The following is a 21259-nucleotide window of genomic DNA, read 5'->3' as shown; positions in this document are numbered from 1 at the left end:
CTTACGATAAGTATTATCTTCTTAGCTTTCTCGAGCAGTGATATGAATCCCAGTCTCGCATGTGGTATCTTGTTTGTGATGTGGATAACAACCTTCATGAATTTCGCCAAAATATTTACTGGTACATTCATACTTCTGCATATCTCTGCCAAGTGTTTATTTTTTCTTTCAACTACTCCATTTTGTTTTGACGTATTTGGCATAAGTCAATTGTCACCTTGTCATCTTGTCATCTTGTAGTGAATGAAATCACGTGACACATATTCTCCCCCTATTATTTGTACAAAACATTTAATTTTTCTTCCAATATCATTCTTCACAATATATTGAAACTCTTCAAACTTCTGAAATATTTTAGACTTCTTCTTTTAGAACCACTAATGGATGGGTGCTTGGCTTTACCAAATATGTTTAAGTGTACCTGCTTTTGCGGTTCTCTAGCTTGATGCTTTGATTTCTGAAAGGGTTGTTGATGCATTTTCGCGTATTGACATCCTATACAAATAATGTCTTCTCTAATGTAAGTTGGGGATACCTTTGAATTTTGACTACTGCTTTTATAATTGGCTATAACTTATGTGCCCTAGGAGTGCATGCCATAAATCAGATGTTTACTTTGAGTCTTGTTCACAAGAGTTGTTTCAACAAAAATGTCATTGACAGACTCTGTAACGACCCGTTTGGTCGTTATAGTTCTTTCGGCATTTTCGCCCATTCCTGAGCATTAATTAGCTCACTTTTGACCCAAGGGGACCATTGACACACTTCCCGAGGTGTCTAGACCGGATTCAGGCAACTTTGGTGAAAATATAAGTCTAAAATGGAAAAGGATTGACCCAAAGTTGACTTTTGGGCAAAAGAACCTTTTTGAAATTTCATCAATTTCGAGAGGTTCAGATAGTCGTTTAGAACTTGTGTGTATGTTTGGTTCGGTTCCCAATGCATTCTAATACATTTCGGGACATTGGATGGGAAATGAGAATTAAGGTATCGGGGGTTGGCTCGGTCAACGAGACCTCCGTTAGGAATTTTGAGGCCACGAGCGCGTTCGTAGCGAATTTTTGTATAGTTTTAGGTGGTCGGGTGGTGAGCAGAAGGCCTCGGGAATAACTCAAAAATTCAATTGAAGACTTAGGAAATCATGGGAATTCTGGTGTCTGGTGTCCGCAACGGCGACATCAGAGCCACCCCAGCGGCACCGCTGTGGCGGCGTGATGACCGTTGGGGTGGTAAAGCGAAAAAGGGCCATACTGCTACGGCGGTATCTAGCGGCAACCCAACTGCCGTGGCGGTGACGCGCAGTTATAATTCATTAAATGTGTCTCAAGTAAGTCTTAGACCCTCATTATTTCATATCTCGGTATTGGAGCTTAGAGAAACTGTTCTTAGAGATAAATTGAAGGAATTCTTGGAGGTAAACTTTGCCCAATCCTTTACTTTTCCTTAATCACAATCACGTCAGATTCTTCCTTCCCTTTAACATTCCCTTAGAGGTGGAATTTGGAGGGGGGTTTTGGGAAACTTTTCCTTATAGTCATGTATGATAAATTGATGATATTAATGCTAAAATTTGATGAATCTAAGCTTATTGATCATATATCTTCCACTTTTAACATTGAATTTCAGATTTGGAGACTTAAGGTTCATACCCAATTTGGGGGTTTTTACTTGAAATCAAATTTGAGAGAATTCTTGAGTTAAATCAATGATTAGTGGTTGGGTTATGATCACCTAGTACTTAATTTGGTATTTTGCCCGCGAATTTCCCGTTTTGCCATTGTGGGCCCATTTTCCCAATTTCTAGGGTTAAAATGGACCTAGTTGATATCATAGCAATCTTAGTATCATTTTTCATGATTTCTAATATAGAATTCGATTATGCTTAGACTACTTTGGTTCTGAGCTTTATAGGAAGGTCATAGCAACAAAACGATTTGTTGGTGTTGTGGTTCGGCAGTCCAGGTAGGTTATGATTTACCTTTGGTAAGACTTCGTATAGTGAATCACATATTTAGATTACGATGTCGGAGACAGCATGTGAACCTTCGGGTATGAAGTTGGGATGGATATTGCCTTAGGTTGGGCCTTGATGTGTGTTGGGACTAGCCACCCCGTTATGTGTACTTGGTTGTTTAAATGTGTTGGCTTAATGCCATGTGTAGTGGGTAAATATCGAGTTCTGTTATTGTCCTAATTTGGACAGATTTGACACATCGTTCTTCGCATTTGTGCTCGATATATATTGGAGTACCCACTATTGGTACTTGATTTGATATATATTGGTATATCAACTATTGGTATTGCGATATGATGCAATGTTGGCGTATCCCATTGAGGTACTTGTGATATTGAACTTGATTGTTGATGATTGATATGCATTGCACACATTTCTCCTATTTATCATGCATGGCCGATATCCGATGATGATCCGGTATTGTTGATTGAACGAAAATGATATTTGATAAACTCTTTTACTTGAATAATTCTGAAAAGGCCGATGTCCGAAGATCCATTACAGATTCATTATTTATATGAAAATGATACTTGATAAGCTCTTTTACTTGAGTGATTGTGAGGAGGCTGATGTCCGAGGTTCAATTCCGGAGTCGTTGATTTGTGAAACTGATATTTGATAGACTCTTTTGAGTGATTGTGAGGAGGCCAATGTCCGATGGTTATATTCGGGCATCGTTGTTGCATGGCCAATTTCGATGTTATCCCAGAATCTTTGTTAGTGCATGGACTCCGCGGATCCCCCAGGGTGGCACTTAGACTTCACGAGTCATGCTAGGTTATGTTACAGAGACATCGATACTTCTGTCCGGAGTACATGTGTGCACCTCATTTGCATAGCATGGCATGGCATCGCATTCATACCTTCATTGCACTGCATTGCATTATGACTTGAGTGTGATGTTATGATGGTTGGATTGTGATGATTATGTTCTGAGGACTGGACTGTGATGATTATGTTGTACTGATTGGTTGTGATGATTCTATCATGGTGATTGGTTGGATCGGATATACTCAGACTTATCATACTTGGGATTAGATATTTATATAGGTGATGGCGGATACTTGATTGCGATTATATGGTCTCATGCATGATTGGTTTACCTGCTAATCTGCGTTATTTTCTTAATTGTGTTAACTATGCTTAGTCGGCCTATGACGCCTACCAGTACTATTATTTGTACTGACCTGCGCTTGCTGCATTCTCTTATGAATGCAGAGTATCAGGTCGGATTACCTCTCTGACCCGTGGTTGATCGATTCTTTGGCTTCTACTCGGGTTTTCCAAGGTGAGCATGGCGTCCGCTGACCTCGAAGACTCTACTATTTCATGTCTTACTTTATTTCAGAGGCATAGACATTATGTATTTGTACTTCTTGGATTGTATTATTCTCCCTAGATGCTCTTGTATTATTCAGACTAGACCCTGGGGCTATTCACTGTCTTCCACACTTTTTATTGTTATCTATCTATATATATCGTGAGACTTACGTATCTGTTATTTCCGCTATTTAACTTTCTTCAAGTTATGTATTAGTTCATCATTGGGAGAAGGATTCCCTCACCGAGGTGGGAAGGTAAGTGCCCGAACGACCTAGGCTAAATGGGTCGTGACAAGTTGGTATCAGAGCCCTAGGTTGCCCGATCTTTAATTCAAGAGCGTGTCTAGTTGAGTCTCGTGGATCGGTACGATGAGCTCCGTACTTATCTACGGGAGGCTATCAGATATTTAGGAAATTTCACTTTTGTTCTTTCTGTCATACTATTGTATTCAAGTTGATATTTGGGAGGACCAAATTGGTATACAACTTTTGTCTCTTCTCTCATAGATTGTGAGGACTAGAGCTACCGCTGCCCGAGGTGAGGCGTCGGAGCTCGCAGCTACGGGTGGCACCCCTGGGCATGCTACAGTCGGAGGACGCGGTAGAGCGAGAGTCCGCGGGGCTACCCCAGCAAGGGGCAGAGCTCCTACAGTGGGCCAGTGGCAAGAGAGGTCTCCATCTCCTGAGCCCGAGTATTAGTCGGGTAGAGATCAGGCTGCAGTGGATGGTGTGGCCCCAACACGGACACATCATGAGGTTACTTTTGACCAGGCCATTTATGATACCATGGCCAGAGTATTACTCCACCATAATGCCCAGCAGGCGGCTGCTGGTGTCACTACACCCGGCGAAGGTTCATAGACTAGAGTTAGGGCGCAAGACCCTGAGCAGGGATCTACACGGGTAGCACATCCCGCTGCAGCTATGGCTCCTCGCATTGATGGTATACCCACCCCTGGTGAGGATATGAGGCCCATGGATGGCACCGTTATGACTGCTTCTGATCAGGATTTGGTGGGGAGGTTCCGAAAGTTAGAGCCCCCAAGGTTCTCTAGTACATCGTCTGAGGATGCCTATGAGGTTATTCTTGATATGCATGAGTTGCTGTACCGTATGGGGATAGTGGAGACCCGTGGAGTTAATTATATGTCCTACCAGTTTCGTGGCAACGCGAAGACATAGTGGAGGTATTTCGTGGCGTGCAGACCTGAGGGTTCTCCTTCTTTGACTTGGACTTAGTTTTACCCGGCCTTCCTTGAGAAGTATGTCCCCCGTCTTTGAGAGAGGATAGCAGGGAGCAATTTTTACATCTTGAGCAGAGGGGCATGTCCTTAGAGTCTTATGTGACCCGTTTCCTCTATTTGGCCTGATACTCTACTTCGTTGATTCCTACTGAGGCTGATAGGATCAGACGATTTGTGGGAGGATTAGTAGGCTCTCTAAAGATTTCTTGTCTTCAGATGGAGTCTATGGGGGCTTCCTTCCAGTCCATTATCGAGCATCCTCCTATTGTTGAGGGCGCCAAGGCTGTGCTGTTAGTAGTGGTGACAAGAGGCCACGTCAGACTGGCAGTTTTAGGGTTTCTGGTACGAGGGGCGCCAGTTAATTTTTGAGGCCACCTCAGCCTTATTCCGATCATCCCGTACATTCAGCATTACCAGCTTCTTCTAGTGAGCCGCCTAGGCAGAGAGCTCCTGAGAGTTCGTTTTCTACACTAGTGGACAGGGCTGTTTCATCTGGGTCTTCAGCTTCCGTGTTTCAGCACTCGACTCCCCTTACTTGTTTCTTTTGTGGAGAGGTTGGGCATATTTCCAGGAGATGTGCCTGACCTAGGCGGGTTTATCAGCCGTCGAGGACTCATATATCATCCGGTGGTCGAGAAGGGAATTCTCATAGAGGCGGTGCTCAGTCAGGCAGCAGTACTTCCCATGGTTCTAGAGGTGGGTCCCAACCAGCTAGAGGTGGTACTCAGAGTTCGAGAGGAGGATCTCAGACTGGGCGTGACAGAGCCCATTGTTACTTATTCCCTGATAGGCCCGAGGCTGAGGCCTCAGATGCTATGATCTCAGTTACCATTTTTGTCTGTCATAGAGCAACATATGTGTTATTTGATCCTGGATCCACTTATTCGTATGTATCTGCATTTCATGCCGTTAGTTGGGATTTACCCTGTGACAGCATAGATATACCTGTTCATGTGTCTACTCCGATCGAAGATTCTATGGTTGTTGATCGAATCTACCGGTCTTGTTTGGTTACTTTTATGGGGTACGACACTCGGGTAGATTTTATGATTCTTGATATGGTGAACTTTAATATTACATTGGGTATGTCCTGGCTTTCTCCTTACCATACAATCTTGGATTGTCACGCTAAGACAGTCACTTTAGCTATGCCGGGCATTCCTAGGCTTGAGTGGAAAGGTACTCCTAGTCCCGCTCCGAAGAAGATCAATTCCTTTCTTCGGGCGAAGGGGTTAGTACGTAAGGGGTGTCTAGCATATTTGGCGCATGTTCGTGATACAGCTGTTACATCTCCACCCCTTGAGTCTATCCCTATTGTGAGTGAGTTCGCGGAGGTATTTCTATCAGATTTGCCGGCTATGCTACCGGATCGTGACATTGATTTCTGTATCGACGTGGACTCGGGTACTCGTCCTATTTCCATACCACCATATCGGATGGAACCTACCGAGTTGAAAGAGCTTAAGGAACAATTGTAGGATTTGCTAAGCAAGGGGTTCATTAGACCGAGTGTCTCTCATTGGGGTGCTCCGGTGTTAATTGTGAAGAAGAAAGATGGGACCATGATAATGTGCATTAATTACTGCCAGTTGAACAAGGTCACTATTCGAAACAATTTTCCTATGCCTCGTATTGATGATCTATTTGACCAGCTTCAGGGTGCTTCGGTGTTTTCTAAGATTGAAGTTGTGAAGACTTGGCCAAGGCCTACGACGCCTACAGAAGTCTGTAGTTTTCTGGGATTGGCAGGTATAGAAGGTTTGTAGAGGTATTTCCCTCTATTTCAGCTCCATTGACGAAGCTAACCCAGAAGTCAGTTAAATTTCAGTGGAATGATGCTTGTGAGCGCCGCTTCCAAGAGTTGAAGGACAGATTAACCTTAGCTCCAGTCTTAACACTTCCAGAAGGGCCACATGGTTATGTTGTGTACTGTGATGCTTCCGGTGTTGGGCTAGGATGTGTGTTAATGCAGCACGGTAAAGTCATTGCTTATGCTTCGAGACAGCTGCGGAAACATGAAAAGAACTACCCAACTCATGATCTCGAATTGGCTGCAGTCATTCATGCATTAAAAATGTGGAGGAATTACTTGTATGGTGTGCATGTCGATATTTATAAAGATCACAAGAGTCTTCAATACATTTTAAAATAGAAGGAGTTAAATCTGCGGCAGAGGCGGTGGTTAGAGTTATTGAAAGTTTATGACGTGAGCATTTTATACCACCCCGGAAAGGCAAATGTAGTAGCTGATGCACTTAACCGCCGATCAATGGGCAGCCTATGTGAAGTTCCTCTAGAAAAGAAAGAATTAATTCATGAGCTCCACCAACTATCTAATCTTGGAGTACGTTTAGTTGATTCAGGTAGTGCAGGGATTGGTATTAATGATCCCACACTTTCGTCCCTAAATATGGAAGTAAAAGAGCGTCAATATGAAGATCCTCATTTGTACCATTGCAGAGACACATTTCATGAAAAAGAGAAGTCTCCATTTGAAATTTCCACAGATCGAATTCTTAGATACCGAGGCAGGCTATGTGTTCTGAATGTTGCAGAACTACGTCGTAGAATTCTAGGAGAAGCTCATTATTCTTGGTATTCTATTCACCCTGGTGCAACGAAGATGTATCATGATCTCAAGTTGATATATTTGTGGGACGGCATGAAGAGAGACATAACAGAATTTGTAACCCAATGTCCAAATTGCCAACAAGTGAAAATCGAACATCAAAAGCCAGGAGGATTATTGCAAGCAATAGAATCCCTATTTGGAAATGGGAAGTGATCAATATGGATTTTATTGTGGGATTACCTCATTCCCGAGGCAAGTATGATTCCATATGGGTGATTGTGGACATATTGACGAAAGCAGCTCATTTTCTTCCAATCAGAACCACATACGCAGCAGAGGATTATGCGAGGTTGTATCTCAAAGAAATTGTGCGACTCCATGGTATTCCGATATCCATTATCACAGATAGAGGAGCGCAATTTACAGCCAAGTTCTGGAAATCCTTCTAGGAAGGTCTAGGTACTCAAGTGAAGCTTAGCACGACATTTCATCCGCAGACTGATGGACAAGCCGAACGTACTATTCAGACCTTGGAGGATATGCTAAGGGCATGTGTTCTAGATTTCGGTGGTAGTTGGGATGATCACTTACCTCTAATCGAGTTTGCATACAACAATAGCTACCATTACAGTATTCAAATGGCTCCGTATGAAGCTTTATATGGAAGGAAGTGCAGATCCCCAATTGGATGGTTTGAAATAGGAGAAATACAGCTAATAGGCCCTGAGTTGATTCAGCAAGCGGTGGAAAAAGTCAAGGTGATCCGAGACCGATTATTGATAGCCCAAAGTCGCCAAAAATCTTATGCGGACAATCGCCGACGAGAGTTAGAATTCAAATTGATGACTGGGTATTTTTGAAAGTATCGCCAATGAAAGGGGTGATGAGATTTGACAAGAAAGTGAAGTTAAGTCCTCGGTACATTGGACCATATAAGATTATCCGCAAAGTGGGTCAAGTAGCTTACGAATTGGACTTGCCTTCAGAGCTCGAGTCAGTCCATCCAGTTTTTAATCTTTCGATGCTCCGCAAGTGTGTTGGAGATCCCACAAATTTTTTTCCAATAGATGATGTGCAAGTGACAGAAAAGCTAGCATATGAAGAAGTGCCCATTGCTATATTAGACAAGCAAATACGAAGACTTCGAAATAAGAAAGTAGCTTCAGTCAAAGTCTTGTGGCAAAACAACAATCGAGAAGAAATGACTTGGGAGGTGGAAGAGAAAATGAAATCCACATATCCGTACTTATTCCAACCCCCAGAAGAGATCCACGATGAAACACAAAGACTGTGAGGTATGTATGCTTTCTTTTCATGCTTTTGGTCGTGTGTGGCCAATTTATATTGTTATTGTGTTGTGGCCCTGTAGGGCCATATTATTATGGGTTGTTGTGACAGGATGGTAGTGCCATATTACAGGGGAAACTCTGGTGAAATTTTCGTAGAATTCCCGAGTGTTTAACATTCGAGGACAAATGTTCCAAAAGGGGAGAAGAATGTTACACCTTGAAAATTTCGCGTTAACGTACAGTGAATAGGCTAGCGAAGGGAATGACGTATACAATTTTTTGGTAAGTAAGAAATAGCATTTGATGATCCTAACCGAGATTCAAAGACATTTGACGTAAGGGAAGAAAGTTGTCAAGGAAAGCAAAAGATATGTTGCATGTCGGGTAAAAATATCGAGTTCTCTTGTTATCCTGATTTGGATAGATTTGACATATCGTTGTTGGTATTTGTGCTCGATATATGTTGGCGTACCCACTATTGGTACTTGATTTTATATATGTTGGTATATCCACTGTTACTATTATGATATGATGCAATGTTGGCGTACCCCGTTGAGGTGCTTGTGATATTGAACTTGATTATTGATGATTGACATATGCATTGCACACATTTCTCCTATATATCATGCATGGCCGATATCCGGTATCGTTGATTGAGAGAAACTGATATTTGATAAACTCTTTTACTTGAGTGATTATGAAAAGGCCGATGTCCGAAGATCCATTACGGAATCGTTGTTTATATGAAAATAATACTTGATAAACTCTTTTACTTGAGTGATTGTGAGGAGGCCGATGTCCGAGGTTCAATTCCGGAGTCGTTGATTTGCGAAACTGATATTTGACACTCTTTTGAAGAGGCCGATGTCTGATGGTTATATTCGGGCATCATTGTTGCATGGCTGATTTCGATGTTATCCCAGAATCTTTGTTAGTGCATGGACTCCGCGGATCCCCCAGGGTGGTGCCGGTAAGACTTCCCCTGTGAGCAATTAGCCAGGTCCCGTCTATTTGTTGGGCAAAGATTCGGGATTGGTGGCACTTAGACTTCGCGAGTCATGCTGGGTTGTGCTACCGAGACGTCGATACTTCTTTCCGGAGTACATGTGTACACCTCATTTGCATAGCATGACATGGCATCGCATTCATACCATCATTGCACTGCATTGCATTATGACTTGAGTAAGATGTTATGAGGATTAGATTGTGATGATTATGTTGTGAGGACTGGACTGTGATAATTATATTGTACTGATTGGTTGTGATGATTCTATCGTGGTGATTGGTTGGATCGGATATACTTAGACTTATCATACTTGGGATTAGATGTTTACATAAGTGATGACGGATACTTGATTGCGATTATATGGTCTCATGCATGATTGGTTTACCTGCTTATCTACGCTATTTTCTGAATTGTGTTAACTATGCTTAGTCGGCCTATGATGCCTACTAGTACTGTTGTTTGTACTGACGGATCTACCTGTCTGACCCGCGGCTGATCGATTCTTCGGCTTCTACTAGAGTTTTCCAGGGTGAGCATGGCATTCGCTGACCTCTAATACTTTTCTATTTTATGTCTTACTTTATTTCAGAGACATGGACATTATGTATTAGTACTTCTTGGATTGTATTATTCTCCCTAGATGCTTTTGTATTATTCAGACTAGACCCTGGGGCTATTTACTGTCTTCCACACTTTTTATTGTTATCTATCTATATATATCGTGAGACTTACGTATCTGTTATTTCCGCTATTTAACTTTCTTCAAGTTATGTATTAGTTCATCATTGGGAGAAGGATTCCCTCACCGAGGTGGGAAGGTAAGTGCCCGCACGACCTAGGCTAAATGGGTCATGACAGACTCACCATGATTGGCTAGCTTATAACTTTCAAGTTTCAATAACTTTTACTTGATTCATTTTAAACATGACATAATGGTCTAAAGCAGTTTATTGTGACACAGACAAAAAGTTCTTCCTCATGCTAAGAATGTGGTAGATATTCTGAATCCGCACTTGTATCGATTTGTAAGGAGACACAAATATCGTCTTGTCAATATAAGTTATTGACATTCTTAAATTATTTATAATCACCACTACTCTACCCCTTAATATTGGCTCATCCTGATAAACATTTTCTCATCACTTTGCATGTGAATGAGGCATCTCAAATTACTAATTCAATTATGTTCATATTTGATTAATTTTTCACTTACAATTGCAAGTGCTTGTTCTTTTTCTGCTTTTATACAGTGGGAGGTGACAATTAGTTTTTTCAATCCATTGCTTCCTTCAACTAGATAAGAGGTCTCCGAGTCCAATTATTTATCTTCTTCATCTGCTTGTTTTGGGTAGAGATAACTATGTTACCTTTTTAACTTTTTTAGTATCATCATTTTCTACTGACGTAACATCTTTTTTCCCTGGAATTATAGCACCTGTCCCTTTAGCGACTATTGAAGCTGGATTGCTTGCTTCTTAGGTCACTCACTTATTTGATAGTGATTTTTCTGCTCTCCACCTAGCTGTGACATTCTCTTTTCAACCCTTTTCCGGTGGCATTTCTTGTTACATTTTCTATCTTGAAATTTACGCTTTTTATATTTTAATGAAGAACACCTTCCTTTGTCGTTCATCGAAAGGCTTTGATAATGGCATCTCTACTTATTTCTTTATGTGTTAAAAAAATTTCAATTCTAACAATGTTGGACCTACCTACTTGTGACTATGACTATATTTTTATACTCCAGCCTCTGACATGAACAATAATTCTCTTCATTCTTGTCTCTATGATAATAGTTTTTGGATCTAATTTTGATGTTTCATCACATAAAGATATAAATTTCGATAAGTAATGAAGAATCATTATGTTTTGATGCGAGATAAACAAAAGCTCAATTTAAGCGTTTGTAACCTAACAACATTCTTCATCACAAAATTTTGTCGCCACTATATTCCAAGTTTCTTCGGATGTCTTGTCGTTTTTAATTCATTGTTGTCACGACCCAAAATCTCAAATGGGCGTGAGAGAACCTACCCTAACCTGTAGGCGAGTCCAAGTAAAAGTAAGTCTTTCAACAATAACAAAAGCGGTAAATGAAGTAAGAAGAACTCATATATTTTAGTAATAAGGTTTAATATAAGGTAATCCAAATCATACTTTTCCCTAAGACCTGGACATCATAACTACAAGAGCTACTAAATCTGGTATACAAGTTTGAATATTATAAATATGGCTGAAAGATAAAGACAGAAAAATAAGGTGAAAATGGAGTCCAGTGATGCAGAACAACTAGCAGCTCACCCTGACAACTCCAGATGATATGCCTCATCGATTGGTAATGACTCGCGCACTATTAGAACTTCGAACAGAACTTGTATACAGAAAAGTTGCATCAAGTATAGAATGAGTATGAGGAAACATATGTATTCCATAGCATCGTTGACTAACCCTAAACATAAGTGGTGATGAGGGCTGGTCCTTCTGATACTCACCTCCACACTCCGTTAGCAACCAATTGTACAATTTATAAACACTTAAGCAGTTAAGGTTAGAAAGTCCACATTTCAGTCAAGTCATAGAAGCTTGGCATTTTCCAATAGTCCCTATAAAAGTCACATAATGATAATGAAATCAAGTAAGAATGGTATGCAATGCCATGGAAAATATGCACCAGTACACACACTGTCACGCCCCAACCTAAGGAGGTGTGGCCATCACCCGATGCCTTACTTGATCTCAAGCGTACCAATCTGTCACGCCCCAACCTAAGGAGGTGTGGCCGTCACCCGATACCTTACTTGATCTCGAGCGTACCAATATGTAACTCATAAACCTGGATATATATATACAAGCAAACTAGGCCAACGTGGCCAACCTGCAACACAATCAATATTATCTTGGGCTGACAAGGCCATGCTCAGAATAATATGTAAGTAACTGTCATGACCCAGCTAGGGGCCGCGACGGGTACCCGGGGCTAACCACCGAGCACCGCTCGTTCTATTTCTCATCATGCTCATTTAGCCCTTTTATCACATTTATACTCAAATTGTAGGAACATCATATTTCGTATTGAAACATACATACTTTTATATACATATGCCTCTCGGTCATCAAAGTAATATATATACATAATAATCTCTCGTGAGACCATCTAACCCACACTGCGTATCTACGAGCCTCTACTGGAGTGCTAAACATAAGGACGGGACAAGACCCCGTCATGCCCAAAATATATATACAAATGTTCACAAAAGAATAATCAAGAACCTCCGGAACAAAGGAGTTCTTTCAATCAGCTAGCAGCTACTATGGGTCAGGATCAAGCTCACCACCCTGTCTACCTGTGGGCATGAACACAGTGTCCAAAGAAAATGGACGTCAGTACGAAAATTATACTGAGTATGAGAGGCACAAACAATGAAATAAGATAACGATATAAAAGAAATATCAATATGGAACATCTGTATCTGACTGTCAAGTACAAAGGAAATAATGCATGATGGCTTACTCATAATCATCATCTTGTCATGAATGCATAAATGTATAAGCTGCCCGTCCATATAGGTACGGTGTGATAATCATAACATTAGCCTGCGTCCAGGCCTCCAGCGTCCGGGGTACCATCTCATGCCGCCCACTAGTGGTGTCTGCCCATGCCATCTAGCCATGGTATATACGCTGCCCGCCTTAGCAGTGAATGCCCGGCCATATAGGCGCGGTGTTATATCATAATATGCTCATCATAATATACTCATCATAATATGTTTATCATAGTACATGCATAAGGCTCAAGGACAACTATACTTTATCGGGGTGACGTAAGGTCGTGATCCCCCGATTGCATTATGGAGCATTCTTTGACATTCTGCCTCACCTTGAAGGAAATAACATATAAGGTGAGTGCGAGCAATAAATAACATCATTATCATTTTAGGATCATCATATCATACATTTTACAATCTTTATACTTTAACTCATCACCATCATTATAGGGCTCATAACATGTCTCTTATCTTATATAACTATTCATAGACATAGGCTTTTAGCTTTCTAGGATATAGGAACTCATGAAGAGGGAAGAGAGTCATGCTATAAGATTCATGACATTAGAAAGAAAGGACTAGCCTCACATACCTTTGTCGTTTACTAATCTATCTCTTGCTTGTTCTCCTTTAGTGCGTACGTTCTACCTTCAAGAGAATTTGTATCGACATTAGCTAGCGATTATAAGAACAGCTTACTAACGCTAGAGAAAATTGGACAACATTTCCTTTCATTTATGCAACTCTTCCCATATTCTATATCAACTCTCAAACGTTCATAACAACATTCTCAATATGATGACAACACTCATGATTCATTTACAATATCCGTATTTCACAATTTGTCTTCAATTTCTCCATAATCATGGTCATGGTTCATCGTTGCATTTTTCTCACATAGGATACTTATTCCATGTTCTAAATGTCATTCATAACATTTTTATAATCACAAATTACCAATGATCATGGCTCAATTCAAACCTTTACTCAACATTGCTACTATTCCAACTTTCATGACCCATTTCTTACATCCTTCTATAATCCAAGTGTTTCAGCTCTTCCATACCCTAAATAACATGTAAATGCCATAGAACTTACCTTGGATGTTGTAAGAACAAGCCTTGAGTGGTATTACTCTTCTTGGACCAAAACCGTAGTTTGCTTCTCTTGAAATTTCTTAACTTGGATGAACTTTGATGAGTTTCATACACTTGATTCACTTGGATTATTGATATTGATCTTTGATTTCCTTTGTTTTCTTGTAGATGAAGAGTGGAGAATATTCTAGAGGTTTCTAGAGAGGAGTATCGTGGAAATGAAATGATTAATGAGCTTGGGTCTCCTTTTTAATGACTTAAAATCTGATCCGAAATGAATAGTAGTTGAAGTACACAGTGGTCGTAAACCCAGTTTATGGTCCGTATTCCAGTTTACGGCCCGTATTCTGTGGATGTATTAAAGCATAACAGAACCAGAAAGTCAGGCTGAGGACATGGTGGTTTACGACTCAGTTTACAGGCCGTATTTCAGTTTACGGTCCCTATTTCAAGTCGTTTTTAACCATTCAAGTCTTTGGCAGAAAGTTGAAGTTTTGTAAGTTGAAATACGACATGGTAGTTTACCGTACACCACTTTACGGTCCGTATTTCATTTTACGATCGACTGGGCCTAAGTGCAAATCTGCAACTTTCACGTCTTCAAAACCTATAATTAGTCATTGTGGAGCATAACCTATCTCTTATTCCCATTGCCTTTGAAATATTACTTAGGGTCGTCAAACGTCATTCCCTTCTGATTAAAACTTCGTATACTCGTATTCTTCGTTAGTATATTCATTGTACGTTCACGGGGATTCTAGAAAAATTTCATTTGAGTTTCCCCTGTAATATGGCACTACCATCCTATCATATCAACCCATAATGTCATTTTCTCACAGGGCTACATCACAGTATCAACATATCTATGGCCACACACAATCAAAAGCATGAAAAGTAAGCATATATACCTTATGTCGTTGGCGTTTCATCTTGAATCTCTCCTGGGGGGTGAAATAAATGCGGGTACGTGGTTTTATTTTCTCTTCTGCCTCCCAAGTCATTTCTTCCCAGTTATTGTTTCGCCACAAGACTTTAACTGGAGCTACCTATTTATTTCGAAGTTTTCGCACTTGCCTGTCTAGAATAACAATAGGCATTTCTTCATAGGTTAGCTTTTCTGTCACTTGCACATTATCTATCGGGACAATCTTTGTGGGATCTCCAATACACTGGCGGAGCATCGAAACGTGGAAGAATGGATGGACTGATTCAAGCTCCGAAGGCAAGTCTAATTCATAGGAGACATGAACCACCTTGCGGATAATTTTATAGGGTCCAATATATCTAGGACTTAACTTCCCTCTCTTGCCAAATCTCATCACCCCTTTCATTGGCGACACTTTCAAAAATTCCCAATCATCAGCCTGGAATTCCAAGTCTCTTTGGCGATTGTCCGCATAAGACTTTTCGTAACTTTGGGCTGCCAACAATCGATCTCGGATCATCTTACCTTTTTCCACCGTTTGCTGAATCGATTCGGGGCCTACTAGCTGTACTTCTCCTATTTCAAACCATCCGATTGGGGATCTACATTTCCTCCTATATAAAGCTTCATACAGAGCCATTTGGATACCGGAATGGTAGCTATTGTTGTATGCGAATTTGATTAGCGGCAAATGGTCATCCCAACTACCATCGAAATCCAGCCCATATGCTCGTTGCATATCTTCCAAGTTTTGAATAGTACGCTCGGCTTGTCCATCGGTCTGCGGATGAAATGCCGTGCTAAGCTTCACTTGAGTGGCTAGACCTTCTTGGAAGGACTTCCAGAACTTGGCTGTAAACTGTGCTCCTCTATCTGTGATAATAGATAATGGAATACCATGAAGTCGCACAATTTCTTTGAGATATAACCTCGCATAGTCTTCTGCTGAGTACGTGGTTCTAACTGGAAGAAAATGGGCTGCTTTCGTCAAACTATCCACGATCCCCCATATAGAATCATACTTGCCACGGGAACGGGGTAACCCCACAATAAAATCCATGTTGATTACTTCCCATTTCCAAGTAGGAATTTCCATTGCTTGCAATAAGCCTCCTCGCTTTTGATGTTCAATCTTTACTTGTTGGCAATTTGGACACTATGCTACAAATTCCGCTATGTCTCTCTTCATGCCATCCCACCAATATATTTGTTTAAGGTCATGATACATCTTGGTTGCACCTGGGTTAATAGAATACTGGGAACAATGTGCTTCTTCTAGAATTCGCCGGTGTAATTCTGCCACATTTGGCAGACATAACCTACCTCGGTATCTAAGAATTCCTTCCCTAGAAACATCAAATGAAGACTTCTCTTTTCCACGAGATATGTCTCTGTAATGACACAATTGAGAATCTTCATATTGCCGTTCTTTCACTTCTATATTCAAAGATAAATCTGTAGGATCGTTAATGCCAACCCCTGCATTGCCCGAATCAATTACACGCACTCCAAGATTAGTTAGTTGACGGAGCTCATGAACCATCTCTTTCCTTTCCAGAGGAACTTCACATAAACTGCCCATTGATCGGCGGCTAAGCGCATCGGCTACTACATTCGCTTTTCCAAGGTGGTACAAAATGCTAACATCATAATCTTTCAGCAATTCTAAGCACCGCCTTTGCCGCAGGTTCAACTCCTTTTGCTTGAAAATATATTGAAGACTCTTGTGATCGGTGTAAATGTCAACATGCACACCATACAAGTAATGTCTCCACATTTTTAAGGCATGACTAATCGCAACCAACTCAAGATCATGAGTTGGATAGTTCTTTTCATGTTTCCGCAATTGTCTTGAAGCATACGCAATAACTCTACCGCGCTGCATTAAGACACACCCTAATCCAACACCAGAAGCGTTACAATACAGAACATAGCCATCTGACCCTTCTGGAAGTGTTAAGACCGGAGCTGAGGTCAATCTGTCTTTCAACTCTTGCAAGCTGCGCTCACAAGCATCATTCCATTGGAATTTAGTCGACTTTTGAGTTAGCTTCGTCAATGGGGCTGAAATAGATGAAAAGCCCTCTACGAATCTTCTATAATAACCTGCCAACCCCAGAAAACTACGAACTTCTGTAGGCATCGTAGGCCTTGGCCAAGTCTTCACAGCTTTAATTTTCTGAGTGTCGACTCGAATGCCATCATCCGAAATAACATGGCTAAGAAATGTTACAGAATTTAGCCAAAACTCGCACTTTGAAATTTTTTCATATAATTCCCGGGCTCGAAGAATGCCAAGAACGATACGTAAATGATCTGCATGTTCTAATTCTGTGCGAGAGTATACCAAGATATCATCGATGAATACTATCACGAATAATTCCAAAAGTGGCCTGAATACATTATTCATCAAATTCATAAACACGGCCGGAGCTTTAGTTAATCCAAACGACATCACCCGGAACTCATAGTGGCCATATCTCGTTCTAAAGGCTGTTTTGGGAATATCCGCTCCTTTGACTCTCACTTGATGATAACCCGATCTCAAGTCTATTTTTGAAAACCATTTGGCACCCTGTAGCTGATCAAATAAGTCATCAATCCTCGGAAGAGGATATTTGTTCTTTATCATCACCTTTTCAATTGCCTATAATCGATGCACATTCGTAGGGATCCGTCCTTCTTTCTCACGAACAAGACTGGGGCTCCCCACGGTGATGAACTGGGTTTAATAAACCCCTTTTCCAGCAAATATTTCAGCTGTGCCTTTAGCTCTTTCAATTCTGCCGGAGCCATTCGATACAGAGGAATAGAAATAGGCTTGGTGTCCGACAACACATCAATAGCAAAATCAATCTCCCGCAAGGGAGGAATACCTGGAAGCTCTTCGGGGAACACATCCGGAAATTCATTCACTACCAGAACTGATCGAAAAGTTGGCGACTTTGCCTCGGTGTCATGAACACGAACTAAGTGATAAATATAGCCCTTGGCTATCATCTTCCTTGCCTTAATTTAGGAAATAAACCTACCTCTTGGAGATGCTGCATTACCTTTCCATTCAAGCATGGGCTCTCCCGGAAATTGGAATCGAACTACTTTCAACCGGCAATCGACATTAGCATAACATGATGCCAACCAATTCATACCCATAATTACATCGAAATCTAACATTTCCAATTCAATCAAATCAGCTTTGGTTTGGCGATCACATATAACAATTACACAATTTTTATACACTTGTCTTGCTATCACGGGATCACCAACCGGAGTAGATACCTCAAAAGGTTTGATTGGCTCAGGTTTCACCCCAATACAACCAGCAACATATGGAGTAATATAAGAGAATGTTGAACCCGAATCTATCAATGCATACACATCATGGGAAAATATAGACAATGTACCTGTAACCATATCCGGGGAGGACTCAAGATCCTGCCGTCCGGCTAGAGCATATACACGGGGCTGAGTGGTACCTGAAGTAGATGCTGCCCCTCTGCCTCTACCTCGGCCTGCTGACATCTGAGGAGTCTGCCCTACCGGGCGTACTGAGGAAGAACCAGCTGCTGAACCTGTGGGCTGAATACCAACTATACCACCCAACGACGGGCAATCTCTCATCATGTGCCCAACTTGGCCACAAGTATAACAAGCATTCGAACCCTGGCGACACTGTCCGGAATGTAATCTACCGCACTGGATACATCGATGTACGAGGGGTATCCTCTGACTATAATCTTCCCCGAACTGGGAATCTGAGGCCCTCGAACTCTAGTCCTGTCCTGAATGAAAGGAGCGATCAAATCTCGTACCTGCGAATCGAGGAGGTGCACTTGTCACCGACTGGCCTGAGTGCCTAGAATATGTCTGCCTTGATCCCCCTTTATAATCACTGCCTGCTCCCATCGACCTGGCCCTCATGCTTTGTCTTCTATCACAATCACGATCACTTCTTTGTAGTTGTTGTCGCCCCTCTAAATTCTTAGTATGAGCCTGTATCCGGGAAATATCCATCCCATTTTTTAGCGAAGCTGTCAAGCAATCTTTGAATAAATGTGGCCCTAAGCCACTCACGAATCTATGTACCCGGTCTCCCATGTCGGCCACCATAGTCGGGGCATACCTAGCCAATGAATTAAATTGAAGGCTATATTCCCGGGCACTCATATTTCCTCAAATTTAGGAACCTATCCGCCCTAGCTCGGCGGACCTCGGGTGGTAAATAGTGACGAATAAAAGCATCCACGAGTTCTCGCCAAACCGGAGGAGGCGCATTTTCTCCTCTCGATAATGCCAATTATTATACCATAAGACTGCCACGTCCCAGAGTCTATAAGAGGCCAACTCCACGGATTCAGCCTCAGAGGAATGAATAATCTTTAGGGTCCTCAACATCTCATCAATAAAGCCTTGCGGATCTTCATCCGGCTTCGACCCGAAGAACTCTGGAGGATTTAAAGTCATGAAATCATGGGCTCTGGTACTGGCTGACCGATCACTTGGGCCTGCATTTTTCCGCTGTGCCTGGGCGGAAACCAAGTGTCTCAATAGATGTATGGCCTCGGTCAATTGTTGACCCGAAATACCCGGTGGAGGAATTGGAGCTAGAGCTCCTCCTTGTCCTTCCACATTCGGCGAGGTGGAGGAAGTATTAGATAGAGCCTCATTATACGATTCACCCTCTTCAATATTCATCGGAGGCACTCTTTCTACCCGCCTCTTTGTCGTAGTCTTGCCCTTCTGGGTGGCTGTAGCTTTTCCCTTTGGCGGCATTTCTGGAATCACAACATACTATTAGGGAGGATAAAATCTTATACATAGCTCTATCGCACGATCTCATAAGAAGAAAGATGGTCATTTTTCCTAAATGCCCTATAGCCTCTTGTTTATTGATGTGGCGCGCAACACACCATAAAAAAGACTCTACTAGACACGGCTCGTAGACACTTCCTAGGACTGAACTGCTCTTATACCACTTTTGTCACGACCCAGCTAGGGGCCGCGACGGGTACCCGGGGCTAACGACCAAACCGCTCGTTCTATTTCTCATCATGCTCATTTAGCCCTTTTATCACATTTATACCCAAATTGTAGGAAAATCATATTTTGTATGGAAACATATATACTTTTATAGACATATGCCTCTCGGTCATCAAAATAATATATATACATAATAATCTCTCGTGAGACCATCTAACCCACACTGCGTATCTATGAGCCTCTACTGGAGTGTTAAACATAAGGACGGGACAAGACCCCAACATGCCCAAAATACATATACAAATGTTCACAAAAGAATATTCAAGCACCTCCGGAACAAAGGAGTGCTTTCAATCAGCTAGCAGCTACTACGGGTCAGGATCAAGCTCACCTCCCTGTCTATCGGTGGGCATGAACACAACATCCAAAGAAAACGGACGTCAGTACGAAAATTGTACTGAGTATGAGAGGCACAAACAATGAAATAAGACAATGCTATAAAAGAAATATCAATATGGAACATCTGTATCTAACTGTCAAGTAAAAAGGAAATAATGCATGCTGGCTTACTCATAATCATCATCTTGTCATGAATGCATAAATGTATAAGCTGCCCGTCTATATAGGTACGGTGTGATAATCATAACATTAGCCTGCGTCAAGTCTCCCGTGTCCGGGGTACCATCTCGTGCCGCCCACTAGTGGTGTCTGCCCATGCCATCCGGCTATGATGTATACGCTGCCCGCCTTAGCGGTGAATGCCCGGCCATATAGGCGCGGTGTTATATCACAATATGCTCATCATAATATACTCATCATAATATGTTTATCATATTACATGCATAAGGCTCAAGGACAACTATACTTTATCGGGGTGACGTAAGGTCGTGATCCCCCGATTGCATTATGGAGCATTCTTTGACATTCTGCTTCACCTTAAAGGAACTAACATATAAGGTGAGTGCGAGCAATAAATAACATCATTATCATTTTAGGATCATCATATCATACATTTTACAATCTTTATACTTTAACTCATCACTATCATTATGGGGCTCATAACATGTCTCTTATCTTATATAGCTATTCATAGACATAGACTTTTAGCCTTCTAGGATATAGGAACTCATGAAGAGGGAAGAGAGTCATGCTATAGGATTCATGACATTAGAAATAAAGGACTAGCCTCACATACCTTTGTCGTTTACTAATCTATCGCTTGCTTGTTCTCCTTTAGTGCGTACGTTCTACCTTCAAGAGAATTT

This window comes from Lycium barbarum, chromosome 10 (genome assembly GCF_019175385.1).
Source record: "Lycium barbarum isolate Lr01 chromosome 10, ASM1917538v2, whole genome shotgun sequence".
Classification (NCBI taxonomy): domain Eukaryota; kingdom Viridiplantae; phylum Streptophyta; class Magnoliopsida; order Solanales; family Solanaceae; genus Lycium; species Lycium barbarum.
Note: the sequence above shows the minus strand (reverse complement) of the source record.